Raw genomic sequence first — 15,193 nt, 5'->3', positions numbered from 1 at the left:
TCATCCGGTCGACAGTCAGAGTTTTAGTCCTGAGGTTTTTTCATCTGTCGAGGAAAATCTGTCCTGACTCTCAGAATGTTCAGTGTGGCCCTTCGTCCTGAATGTACCGAGACACAGCGTTTTTTATGGAGACAGACATTCTGTCTGTTTGATGACGACATTAACCTGAGGGAGATAAATACGCCCACAGAGACGCCATGCACTGACCACTTGTTGATCTGTGTAACCAACCAGAACTCTTGTAAATGATACTTCTCCCGTCTCCGTCTTCCTGAGTCATCCTCAACTGCATTTAATATTCCATTACTTTAGCCAATTATTATCTATATTAGCTCAGTTATCATGACTCCATCTTCACTCTAACAAAGATAGATATTACTTTTATTAACATTCAAGGACTTCAGCTCCTCCGAGGCTTCTACAGTTCGTCCGTCTCAAATCACTCTGAACCTGATTCACCGTTTCCAGCTCCGACTGTCGTGAGCAGCAGTCGGGTTCGTCAAAGCATCGTGTTGGCGATGATTACATATCAGTGGCAGAAAAGATTTTAGATTACAGAGGCGGCGGCTGCAGGAGAGCTCAGTTTGAACGTGACTGTACGGTGGAACAAGTCCTGCAGTCAGATTTCATCCAGCGGAATAATTTTTCCGGAAGCGTCGAGACTCTCAGGAAATCAGAGTCTTTCTCTTTCTCCTCGTGTTCCCACCGCTCGTTAAAATCTGTGTGATCACACGGACGCAACCGTCAGAAACGAGACGATGTTTCACAGAAGTAAAACCTGCAGAGAGGTCTGACACACACACACACACACACACACACACACACCGACTGTACACAATCAACAAACATCCAGAGGCTCGTGGTTTATATTTAGAGTCTATGTTTAGTCACCACTGTATCTGAGTGTGTGTGTGTGTGTGTGTGTGTGTGTGTGTGGGTGTGTTTGTGTGTGTGTGTGTGTGTGTGGGTGGGTGTGTCTGTGTGTGTGTGTGTGTGTGTGTGTGTGTGTGCGTGTGCTGGGGGGTTGGTGGCTGTCAATCACGCTCCGTGGAGCATGAAGATGGAGGAGGGGCATTGCCATAGGGATGATGGATATTCCCTCCTCCCTTCTCTCCTCACCTTGTTTCCTTCCTTCCGTCCCTCATTGACTTTCTTTCACTACCTACGTCGTTTCCTTCCCTCCTTTCATTTCACTAAGACTCTTACATTTGTTTTAATATTTTTCTGTGCTTTATTTTTATACAGTGCATTAAATCTTCTTGCATATTAAATTTTGTTTTTATTACTTGTGGAGTGCTTTCATCTTTTATTCGATACTTACAGTGAAAATAATAAACAGCTTTTTACCTTGTTAGTGAAATCAGCACAGTAAATAATAATAAAAAATAATAAATCTATAACGAAAAATAATAAAGTTCAGTTTGGACCAATTCACATGTTTTACTCAGACCAGTCTGCAGCCCCTCCCCAGCAGACTGAATATTAATACACACACACACACACACACACACACACACACACACACACACCCTGCAGCATATGTTCAGGGGTCAACACGCCAACGCATGGCCACAGTCCTGCAGGGGATTATGGGTAGCCTCAGTACTCGCTGTCAGCAATGTGAAGACCTCACTATCTAACTATCTCTTTCCCTCACACACACACACACACACACACACACCCACACACACACACACACACACACACACACACACACACACACACACACACACACACACTCTTCATCTGAATCTCTCTGGAGTTTTGTATATGTGAGATCAACCTTCAAGCTTTATCCTGTCCCGAGAGAGAGAGTGAGAGAGAGAGTGAGAGAGAGAGTGCCAGCAGCAGCCAGTGACAACACACACACACACACACACACACACACACACACACACACACACACACACACACACACACACACACACACACACACACACACACACACAGTATCCATTCACTGACAGTTTGTTTGATCTAATCGCTACAGTAATGATCAGTCGACTCAGAAAAGACGATTTTTAAAAATGTTTTAAACCAAACAAGAGTTTTGTCTCGTTGAAACCTGAAGGAGTGAGACGTCCTCAGCTTTCTGCTTCTCATACAAATATCATAGCACCTGAAAAATGACTTATTTTTTTTGACATTTTCACTGATGTCACAGAGAATAATCCACAGATCTAGATGAAAAAAGTAGAATCTGTGTGTAGCGGATTTACAATACACGTGGTTTTGAAAGGAGGACTGAGGTCTGAGATGTATGTTCCGCTTTCATGGAAATAATCCAAGTGTCACTTTCACCAGAGAGGAATATCTTCCAGGATGATATGTTTTCCCCTGACGAACTGCATCCTGGGAAAAAAGCGCGTCCGTCAGACGAGTCTGATGAACTGGTGTCTTATCTTCTTCCAGACGATGAGAAAAGGGACGTTTCAGTTCGGTTCAGGTTTATTTGTGTGACACTGAATCACCACGTACAATCGTGAGGGTCGAGACATTACGGTTAATATACGGCTGTCCTATAATCAGGGTCACTTCCTGTTTGTCGGTTTGGATATGATGGAACTGTCGGAGACGCTTCGGAGCGCAGCAGCAGCCGGAGAGAGAGAGACGGTACATTCATTGTTTGGGTACAAAAGAGGCCTGAACACAATACCACCCATAAATCTGCTGCGTGTGCATTTCCCTCGCGTCCACACGGCATCTGCAGGATCCTCATTCATCCCGTTAACCACACAGGAAATAAAATAAACCCCACTGAAAGTAGCGCAAATAAAAACCATGTTCCGTCTTTAGCCGTTAGCTGCTAACCAGCCGTCAGAGATTCAAACGGGATGTGAAATCAGCTGCGTCTGCAGGATGTCAAAGGTCACGGAGGAGGAGGACGACGACGGCCGTGATAATAATGTGGCGGTGATGATGATGACGATGATGATGATGATGACGATGATGATGATGATGATGATGATGACGATGATGATGATGATTATGATGATGACGACGATGATGATGATGACGATGACGATGATGACGATGATGATGATGATGACGATGATGATGATGTCCCGGTGTTGTAGCGACTGATGATAGCGCTGCTGATGATAATCGTGATGAAGGGGAACACGACCTCGGGAACAAGGACTCTGTGTTCGGCTGAAATGGAAATAATGTGATGTGAAATGACAGTGAATTAGTGGACGAGTTCGTCAGGAGGAAGGAAGACGGAGAGCGTGTTGGTTCAGCCAATCAGGATGAGAGGAGGGGCTGACGGTCCGACCGGGACTGATTGATGATTTTAATGATGTAGAAGATCTCTATCTCAATAAATTCATCTCCAGGAGATGTTCTACACGTTCTCTCATCTGTGTGTTTCTCTTATGGTATTTCAAACTCAGTCTTTTTGTAACTGTGTTTGTCTTTGGCTGAGTTGAGGCTTCCACACTTACAGTGATGTTGTATTTTAGGTTCTCGATGTCAACATGTTGTCAACATTCCGCTGTCGCTTGAGAAAACCTTGATGGGATTTACCTGGTTAGCCTCAATAAAGTTTGAATAAGTATAATTTATAATCTTTGCTTTTAAAACATATGTTTGAACAATACACAGGTATGTCACTCTCTGAAGTTGGGTACCACGCTGAACGCTGCGTTCAAAGTGGACGCGAACACAACTCCAGAATATCCGGACGCGGACGTTGGAATGATCTCAATGCTAATTAGCTTTAGCGACATCACATCTTGTGAAAATTTCCCTGGAGTTCAAATATTACAACCGATGGCGCAAATGTTTGTGTTTTCGCATTATTCGTGGCCCGGCACGAATTTTGTGTCCAATCCGTCTCATTCAAAGTTTCGCTCGTGTCATTGGTCGGTTTGCTCGTTTATCTGGATCAGCTGTCGTACTTTTATCCAAAGAGAAGGTTTGATTGTGTTTTCCACATCTGGAAATTGCCTCTCTCAGAGTTTCCTGTTCTCGCGGGGCAGTTTCTTCCACGATCGCGACGTTTTATTTTGATTCTATTTCATTGAGCTTGTCACATTTTGAGCCCCGACTGAAGAAGCTGGATGATGTGATGTCCTTCGATCCGACGAGGCTCCAGCTGAGACCTTCCGACAGGACGGAGATGAAATGTCTTTTGTTCGGACTAAATGTTTGTGGCTCGGTGTTTTTGGACCAGTCACGACTGATTTGCTGCTCTGACGAGCTTCAGTTTCACACACCGAGTCACTTCTTTAGGTGTGTGTGTGTGTGTGTGTGTGTGTGTTTAGACAAGAGTGAGTGTGACAGATTACATTAACTGCAGCTTTTTATCTGACACAAAAGCCAGTGTGTCGTTATGTTTCTTCTCTGTGTGAGTGTGTGTCCGTGTGTGTGTGTGTGTGTGTGTATCCGTGTGTGTGTCCGTGTGTGTGTGTGTGTGTGTGTGTGTGTGTGTGTGTGCGTCTGAGCTGTATGTAGGTCAGAAGCTGCCAGGGAAATCTGTGTTTGCTGTTCCTGCGACGTGAGGCCGCCTGGCTCCCGTGTGCTCAGGTCGCCCTCGTTTGTCGGCCCACCCAGAAACACGCTCGTTAGGCTAATTAAGTCAGATTAATGTGGAGGTGACCTGCACGATGGCGGACGGCCCCGGGCCGAGCAGATGGGACGGTTTCACCACCGACCTGTCAGAGGAAACTACACAACAGCAACAACGAGTTTCAACCTCACTCAGGGTGAAACCTCGGCTGATTGGTCCGGGCAAAACAAACCAACGCAAACTGGATAATGACGTCACTGGAACGTCGCTCGGTCGAACTCAATCCTCAATCCAAGGCCCAACAGTCCTTACATCCAATCAGGCTGCGGCAAATCTCTCACGCTCATAGAATCAGTCACTAAAAAAGAGTGAATTTTCGCATTGTGTTACTTGCGCTAGTTTGGTTGCGGGATCATTTGTGCTTATTCTAACTTATTACTTATTATAACATGCGACTATTCGCCCGTTTTTCCTTCCACTTTCTCTGACGAACGTCCTCTGAACACGCACGTGAACATGAACTGTTGAATGATAAAAACAGTCAGACAGGAATGTCGATGGGAGAGCCACACATAGCCGTTGTGCTAACTGGGACACGACGACCATGAGGACATGATGACCACGAGGACACGATGACCACGAGGACACGACGACCACGAGGACACGATGACCACGAGGACACGATGACCACGAGGACACGATGACCACGAGGACACGATGACCACGAGGACATGATGACCACGAGGACACGATGACCACGAGGACATGATGACCACGACGACACGACGACCACGAGGACACGATGACCACGAGGACACGACGACCATGAGGACACGATGACCACGAGGACACGACGACCATGAGGACACGATGACCACGAGGACATGATGACCACGAGGACACGATGACCACGAGGACACGATGACCACGAGGACACGACGACCACGAGGACATGACGACCACGAGGACACGATGACCACGAGGACACGGTGACCACGAGGACATGACGACCACGAGGACACGATGACCACGAGGACACGGTGACCACGAGGACATGACGACCACGAGGACACGATGACCACGAGGACACGGTGACCACGAGGACACGATGACCACAAGGACACGATGACCACGAGGACACGACGACCACGAGGACACGATGACCACGAGGACACGATGCCCACGAGGACACGACGACCATGAGGACACGACGACCACGAGGACATGACGACCACGAGGACATGACGACCACGAGGACACGATGACCACGAGGACACGACGACCACGAGGACATGACGACCACGAGGACACGATGACCACGAGGACACGACGACCACGAGGACATGACGACCACGAGGACACGATGACCACGAGGACACGGTGACCACGAGGACATGACGACCACGAGGACACGATGACCACGAGGACACGGTGACCACGAGGACACGATGACCACAAGGACACGATGACCACGAGGACACGACGACCACGAGGACACGATGACCACGAGGACACGATGCCCACGAGGACACGACGACCATGAGGACACGACGACCACGAGGACACGATGACCACGAGGACACGACGACCACGAGGACACGATGACCACGAGGACACGATGACCACGAGGACACGACGACCACGAGGACACGATGAATACATTTATTCATGATCATTCGGTAGCCACGGTTACGGTTGTGCAAATCGCCCGTGTCACTGAGAGAGCATCATCTCGTCCTTTGATCGGCCGCGGGAGTGAAAAGTAGATTAATAATTTAAGGTTTCGAGGTTTAATTCGACACATCAGCAGGAAAAGTGTGTGTGTCGTGATTTGTGGAAATTGCATTAAGTCTTGGAGAGCAAAGATTAGAGATAAGAAATAGTAAATACTGTTTTCACAGAATGGATTATGGCACTTAGTCTTTTCAAAACGATATGACCTCGTCTTACCGCCGCCCTTGGTTTAATCATACGCTTTCAGTTTCAAAAGTATTTTTCAACTGGTGGAAACGTGGAGCAGGGACCAACACACGAGGTGAACCTGACACCGACTGTGAGACCAATCACCACCAACCTCTGGATTCTGAAACCAAAACCGGGGCCTGTGGTGTTTCCACAAGTCTCCGCTTTAGGAGCTCGAAAGATCCAGAGCAGTTGAGTATTAAAAGTCAAATGTATTTGTGTGGACGTAGCCACAGAGACGGTGGTAGAGATGTGGTGGCATCAGACAGGAAGTGTGTTTTTACTTTCAAACGTCAGGACGTTGGGAACTGAAACTGCAAAAGGAAACGAACTGTGATGTAACTGTAATGTGGAATGTTCTGATTCAGCTGCTACGAAACAGAAGAGACATCAAGCAGCAACTGTACAACACACACACACACACACACACACTCACACACACACGCACACACACATGCACACACACACACACACACACACGCACACACACACACACACACACTCACACACACACACACACACACACACACACACACACACACACACACACACTCACACACACACACACACACACACACACACTCACACGCACACGCACACACACACACTCACACACACACTCACACACACACACACTCGTTTCCAAAAATAGACGCACCGCGATGATCCACTGATTCCGAGCAGGAAACAAACATTCTCTGTGATGTCGGTGTTTGTTCTGTGTTGCCGGGCGCAGGAGACACGCCGCACATGCGGCACCGCCGTGAATTCTGGGTAATCACAGTCGTCCCCGTCAAAGTCCTTTCATGGCGATGAAGAGATCTCAAGGTCGTTTCCGTCCACAGGTTGTTCACCTGTTATTTCTACTAAACGCATTGTCTCCACCAGGACACTGCACCGTGTTACTCGTCACCTGTGAACCCACATGGATCTTAAAGGTTTTCTTTCTCTAGCAGTAGAAATATGAGTCAACCTGTCTGCTGTTGGACCGACCGTGATCCAAACCTATTTGATTTGTCTTTAATAAACCAAAGAGAAAACCAGTTCACTATCTGTCCGATTGGAACCGTGCCGTCTGACTGTTATTGACGAGGTCGACCACTTTCACCGTCGCACGCCCGCGGTGTTTGACGTCCTGTCGGCCTCGAGACGGACACACAGTCCTCCTGCCCCCCGTCGTCATCGTCACCAGCGCTATGTCTTTTCTGACGGTTGTTCTTTGCGTCTCCATGTCCCACAACACACACACACACACACACACACGCAGAGGAAGCATAGAAGATACATGCAAAAGAAAGAGTTCACCTGTGAATTTAGTTTGTTTGGATGAATGATTGTCGAGCCAAGACCTGACCGCTCTCACTGTACGTTACCGCCTGGCTACTGTCAAAGAGGAAGAAGAGGAAGTCGAAGGGTGCGGTCCAATTGCCTAATTTGTTTGGGACGTTTCCTAAATCTTGAAGTGACAGAAGTGTTTCCTCAGCACCGGGATGAGAGCTGTTCACATCCTCTAAATGTTTAGGAAAGGTGCTTCAATGCTTCCAATAAAAATGTCAAATAATCATCTTTCAGGTTGAGATGGAACCTGGCGACCGCTCAGGAAGCTGCACCCCAAAAAAGGCCAAATAAGTTTAATTGGTTTAAAAATCTCCTCATCAGTGTTTATGTCGACGAGTTATCCTCTGGGGAGCAGGAGGCAGAACCCTGGGCTTCGTTCAACACACACACACACACACACACACACACACACACACACACAGAGAGAGACACACACACACACACACACACACACAAACACAGAGAGACACACACACACACACACACACACACACACACACACACACACACACACACACAGAGAGAGACACACACACACACACACACACAGACACACACACACTGGGTCTGATCCATGGTCGGTGCAGCGGCCATTAATTTCACACAGAGAGCGAGAGACAGGACGAAGCAGAGAGAGAGAAGAGAAAGAGAAAAGGGAAATAAACTGAGAGAGAGAGAGAGAGAGAGAGAGAGAGAGAGAGAGAGAGAGAGGCTTCAGTCTCTCGGTGTCTCTCGCCCTCCCTCCCTCTCTCCGGTGCAGTCTCAGTGATGTATGGCTGCCATCACTGAAAATAATGACTTGTCTGCCCGTAATCTTTTATTTCACTGCTATAGGCCGAGGAAGAGGAGGAGAGAGAGAGAGAGGAAGAGGAAGAGGATGAGGAGAAACTTGAGGAAAATGAGTAAGTGGAGGAGGAGGAAGATTCTGCTGCCTCTGGATGATGATGATGATGATGATGATGATGATGATGATGATGATGATGAGGAGGAGGAGGAGGCAGAAGAGTGATGGGAAGAGAAGGAACGTCGGCGGAGGAGAAGAGGGTGAGAAGGAGGACAGGGAGGACCTGGTAATGAGAAGAGAACGGAGGAGGAAGAGGAGGATGAAGAAGAGGAAGAACCATGTTTGATTCATAAAAGCAGCTGATGTTTAAATACTGAACAAACTGAGCAGAGAACAGATTATGTAAAGTATGAAGGGGTCGAATGTTGTTAAAATCAATAGATCATGAACCTCGGAATTTAGATTGACAAATTATTTAAACATCAATATCAAATTTCTGAACAGTTTTTTTTATTAATATTGTATATTTTTATTTTTATTCACAGAAAAAGCTCAAACTAATAAAACCACTGGTAAAAAAACTTCTAATAAAAATGAGATGATTTATTATTAATTGGAAAATGAATACATGAACGTATCATATATATTTAGACTCGAGGCTCGGGAGCTACATATTAGCATAAACATGCTAACATGCTCACAATGACAACGCTAATTAGCGCTAGTCACAAATTCCAGCTAAAGGCTGAACATCGTCAGATTGACAAGAGCTTAACTAAAGTACTGACGACGTGAAAAATCACAATTTATCCCCAAGGAAATATGGAAATCAGAATATGTCAGTGATCATCCAAGAAGGAAATAAAAAAAACATTTTAAATAACTTTAAAAAGTTCTTCAGTGTTTACTGTTTTTAATTTCTCTTTTTAAGTCTTTAAAAATATAAAATACTTTCTTATTAATGTTATCTTTTTATTCCTAATGAGCCTCCTCCTTTGTTAACGTGTTTACAAGTGAAAAACAGGAAGTTCATTGTTATAATTCATCCTAAACTGTTGTCGTGACCTTTGACCTGTGTTTAATTAGCCAGAAACCCGAGCTGAGTTTGAATCTCGTTAACGTCGTCGTCGTCTTCGTTAAGATTCTCTCCGTCCCGACGAGCCAGACGAGAACCTAACGGCTCCGTGACCTTCGGGAGTCGTTGCCTTCTTGGCACCGGCGCCTAACGAGCGCTCGGAGCGTCTGTCGACATGCGGCGGGAAACTGCCAGGAAGAGCTGGAGCGGCTCCAGGAGGAGACACCCCGCCAAAATAAAGGCCTTGACCGGAGAGGTTGGTTTCACTGGGCTCTTTCTTTAAATAGTTTTCTCACAATATGTTCAAAAATAATTCAGCATCATTTTTTTTCCTTGTATAATATTCTGTGATGTCACTTTTTTGTATTATTGTTTAATCAGATTATATCTCGAGTCCAATTAATCGATTTGATCTTAATTTGATCTCCAGAATCGTCCAGATCGTACGTCTTATTTTTCATATTATTGATTTATTTCTTTGTCCTCTGAGGTTTTAGGCTCCTCCCACTCACGCCACTCACACACCCAGTTGAAATCATCCGCAACACAAACCGTCAGTTTCTCCCTCAGGAGATTTTTTAAATATTGTTCTTGATTAATATCCTTCAGAGTTGACTGGCAGGCTGGAGTGTGTGTTCCTACACACACCGTATGGTCGGCGAGGACACACACAGACACACACACACACACACGCCCTCGGGGCTGTGTGTGTGTGTGTGTGTGCGTTGGCAGCCGCCGCGGTGTTGTTGGTAATTTGGTGCGATCTGGCAGAAGTTGTGCCAACAAGACTCGGAGCCTGAAGAGCGCAGACAGGAACTAATGACCTTCACACACCAACCATATGCTTCTCTGTCTGCGAGTGTGTGTGAGTGTGTGTGTGTGTGTGTGATTAGCGAGTGTGTATGAGTATATGTCGTTTTGTGCATCATTATGATATTTACACGTCTTTCTTCTGTTTTTTGAAAACTTAAATGACAATAATCACGAAGACTTGAGGAGCTCGTGATCAGATCCAACAGTTGTTGGTGTGAATTGATCAAACGCAGACGATTTCCCGCCGGTTTCATTTCCAGAGACATTGACGCCACAAATCAGCGAGTGGCGTTTTTATCTGTAGACGACAACATTTATTTTCTGTTAACTACACAGTGATGTGACGGATGTTTGAATACATCACCGGCCTATTAGCTGGAGTCAACACTCAGCCGAGAGTGTATGTGTGTGTGTGTGTGTGTGTTCATCTCTGTGTATTTAACATTATGTCTCTCACACACTCTGATCAATACATGTCGTCAGGCAGCAGTTGATAGATTATTGATTGTAATCAGCTCGTCTTCTGAGTTCAGACAGCCTGTAATTCCTCTGTCAATGTACCTGCTCTCTCATCTCACACACACGCATGCACACACACACACATACACACACACACACACACACACACACACACACACACACACACACTGCTATTTCTGTCGTCCACTGCTAAAGACATATAAAGACAAACATCATTTCGAGGTAAAGTAGCCTCCGTGTTCTCCGTCTTTTTTCTGAGAAATGTCCACAAGCAGTGGATTTTTCCAGGCGAACGCGGAGCTAATGTTGTTATGTGAGCTGAATATCACATATGTATATCTGAACAATGATCCAAATCTTGTTCCGTACAGCACCAGGAAACCTTGTGGGCCCAATCTACACTGAGGGTTCAGTCTGAATCCTCCTGAAATCTGCTTTGAAAGTCTTTTTATATATATACATATATATAAGTTATTAAACATCCTGAAATTTACTTTAAACGTGGTGGAATTTCCATGAAAAAGCTGAAATGTCCCTGAACGATCCCGAAAACATCCTGAAATATGTCTGAAATATCCTGTAATATCTCAGACGTCCAGAAACCTCTCTTACTCTACTCATCCTGGAACAAACCCTCGACATCTGTGAAACAGCCAAACCTCACTGAATTAAAAGAAACTATGAAGTATCATGCAACATGAAGAACATCTGCCTTCATCTCGTCCGATCAGTCCGATGATCTGATACTGAAATGATCACAATCATTGATCGGCCACGATTGAAAGAGACACAAGAGCCGTCGTCTGCTCACAGAGCTGGAGCCACAAAATGGCTGCTGGCAGAGGAGGAAGAGGAGGAAGAGGAGGAAGAGGAAGAGGAGGAAGAGGAGGATGACGAGGAAGAGGGATGAGGAGGAGGAGGAGGAAGAAGAGGAGGAGGAAGAGAAGGAGGAGGAAGAAGAGGAGGAAGAGGATGAGGAGGAAGAGGAAGCGGAGGAGGAGGAGGAGGAGGAGGAGGAAGAGGAGGAGGAAGAGAAGGAGGAGGAAGAAGAGGAGGAAGAGGATGAGGAGGAAGAGGAAGCGGAGGAGGAGGAGGAGGAGGAGGAGGAAGAGGAGGAGGAAGAGGAAGCGGAGGAAGAAGAGGAGGAGGAGGAGGAGGAGGAGGAAGAGGAGGAAGAAGAGGAAGAGGGATGAGGAGGAGGAGGAGGAAGAGGAGGGGGAAGAGGAAGCGGAGGAGGAGGAGGAGGAGGAGGAGGAGGAGAGTATTTCTTCACCTCGGAGCCCTTTAATAGACAGACTGCTTTAATTCTCGGTCCCTCCAGAATCCATTAAAGTCAATCTGTGATATCCATTACCATCTCATCAACACACTGCACATTTACATAAACACGCATAATTAAGCAGAGCAAAGCTCCGACTACACACACACACACACACACACACACACACACACACACACACACACACTGTTCTTATTTATTTATTTACAACTTTATCCAATCGGAACGCACGTCACAGGCTGAGGTTTGAGCTGACGGCTGAGGAAGTACAGAGACGTTTCACACAACTACACACACACACACAGTGTTGTGTGAGTGTGTGTGTGTGTGTGTGTGTGTGTGTGTGTGTGTGTGTGTGTGTGTGTGTGTGTGTGTGTGTGTCTCGCTCACTCGCTGGATATTCAATCTTCATAAGTTACTGCCACTGATGTGTGGAGACAGAGAATGAGCCACAGGACCAGTGGTGTGTGTGTGTGTGTGTGTGTGTGTGTGTGTGTTTGTGTGTGTGTGTGTGTGTTCTGAATTTCAATGCTCCCTCTGGTTGACTGCTCTTTTCCATTTAACGACTCCAGCACCTGGATCTTCTTCTGTTCTCCACACACTGAAGAGTCTGAAGGAAAGAAACCATTTATTCTGGAGCAAGAATCAAACTGAGATGATGATAATCCAGATTTGAATCCAGCGAGTCTCCATCAAGTCGTCTCTCAGCTGCGTGGAGTTCGTCCCTGGACGTGAACAGAACAGGATCCAGGAGCTCGTTCGTCACTGTCAAAATCTCCGTTCAACCTTTACGCAGAAATAGAAAACGACCAAGAACAATCCATGTGTCTGAGATACGTGAAACACGTTGTCACTCAGATCACGACGGCTGGAGCGTTCCGGAGATCGTCCTCACTCGGATGTTTTCCCTGAAGGAGACCTTCTCAGCCACGGCCCCTCGCAGCTTCAGTTCACTTCATAGTCTTGTTGGGATTTCGTGGATGTAAAACACAACTGCACCTCATTGCAGCAACAGAAGAGAAACGACACCAAGTGAACGGACGAGAGAGAGAAAAGCCTCCAGTCGCTGAGCGTCAAGATTATCGCGAATGTTCCGATCAAAACATTGAAATTAAAAACTGCTTTGTTCGTGTTGACAGAATTACTCAGTTTATGTTCGCATCAGGACGTCCGTCATTCTCCAGACTGACCAGGACGTCGTCCATCGTGCTCCAGACTGACCAGGACGTCGTCCATCGTGCTCCAGACGGACCAGGACGTCCATCGTGCTCCAGACTGACCAGGACGTCCATCGTGCTCCAGACTGACCAGGACGTCGTCCATCGTGCTCCAGACTGACCAGGACGTCCATCGTGCTCCAGACTGACCAGGACGTCCATCGTGCTCCAGACTGACCAGGACGTCCATCGTGCTCCAGACTGACCAGGACGTCCATCGTGCTCCAGACGGACCAGGACGTCCATCGTGCTCCAGACTGACCAGGACGTCCATCGTGCTCCAGACTGACCAGGACGTCCATCGTGCTCCAGACTGACCAGGACGTCCATCGTGCTCCAGACTGACCAGGACGTCCATCGTGCTCCAGACTGACCAGGACGTCCATCGTGCTCCAGACTGACCAGGACGTCCATCGTGCTCCAGACTGACCAGGACGTCCATCGTGCTCCAGACGGACCAGGACGTCCATCGTGCTCCAGACTGACCAGGACGTCCAACGTGCTCCAGACTGACCAGGACGTCCAACGTGCTCCAGACTGACCAGGACGTCCATCGTGCTCCAGACTGACCAGGACGTCCATCGTGCTCCAGACTGACCAGGACGTCCATCGTGCTCCAGACTGACCAGGACGTCCATCGTGCTCCAGACGGACCAGGACGTCCATCGTGCTCCAGACTGACCAGGACGTCCATCGTGCTCCAGACTGACCAGGACGTCGTCCATCGTGCTCCAGACTGACCAGGACGTCGTCCATCGTGCTCCAGACTGACCAGGACGGAGGACCGTCGAGCAGCTGAAGGACCGGAGAGTTTCACAAACGTCTTTCGTCACCAACGATGACGTCGCCAAAAGCTCGTCACTAATAAATCAATATAAAAGATTCTCAACGAGCCATGTGTCTTATACTTCAGCATTAACAACGGGTAATGTCTGATTACAGATAGATGGATTCTCAGTTTGCCCTTGAACCCCCCCCCTCCCCTCCCCTCCCTCCGCCTCCTTCGTCTTCCTCTGCTAAATTAATTCACATTCCACGACGCTTCTCCTCGTCAAGTCCAATCTGATTGACTCGCTAAATCACATCCTGCCTGCGTGTGACTGCATGTACCTGTGTGTGTGTGTGTGTGTGTGTGTGTGTGTGTGTGTGGCCTGACTTTCATGTCGTACATTAGCATTAGCATGTCGACAGCAGAACCCTCCATTAACATCTGCGCGAGCGTTGGCGTCTTCTCGACCCCGCGTCCTTCAGACGAGCTGACGCTCAGACTTTTCTCCACATCTGTTTTTAAAGTCGGCGTGAAGGTCGAGCGACGGAGCGACGGAGCGACGGACGATACAACAAACCCACCGCGACGTCACCCTACGGTTTGTGAGCGGCCATTTTGAAGCCTCGAGTTTTGTATTTGGACCAGCGCCATCTTGGTTTTTTTAGACGTAGAATTGGGGGCGTGGTCTGACTGACAGCTCGTCCAGCTGCACCTGCAACCATGCACCGATAGGACGGTGCGAGCTGTCAATCACACTGTATCCACGCCCCCAATGCATCCGGTGCTTTATTATATGATATATGTACCATCTTTGTGTTCATTCTATGATTATGACTCATTCAAACTAACTAGTAGATATTTTTATTTTAATGTGTATAGCTCAGGAAACATTGGAAATTACGTGAGAAATGAAAATTAGCTTTTGAGAGTGACCTTTTCAAAAGTCAAGAACACAGTTACTCA

General features: G+C 47.2%; 1 protein-coding gene and 1 long non-coding RNA gene across 3 annotated transcripts in view; one reads left to right on the top strand and one right to left on the bottom strand.

Moving 5' to 3' along the window:
- Positions 1 to 15,193, bottom strand: part of dcc (DCC netrin 1 receptor) — a 155,402-nt gene that overhangs the window by 121,238 nt on the left and 18,971 nt on the right. The window lies entirely within an intron of this gene.
- Positions 6,068 to 9,938, top strand: LOC118285352. The gene is made up of 3 exons (XR_007030233.1): positions 6,068 to 6,666; positions 8,648 to 8,715; positions 9,739 to 9,938. It is a non-coding gene; the product is annotated as an uncharacterized LOC118285352 (long non-coding RNA).

This window comes from Scophthalmus maximus, chromosome 20 (assembly GCF_022379125.1).
Source record: "Scophthalmus maximus strain ysfricsl-2021 chromosome 20, ASM2237912v1, whole genome shotgun sequence".
NCBI lineage: Eukaryota > Metazoa > Chordata > Actinopteri > Pleuronectiformes > Scophthalmidae > Scophthalmus > Scophthalmus maximus.
The sequence above is the reverse complement of the archived record's forward strand: the minus strand, read 5'-3'. Positions and strand labels throughout refer to the sequence as shown.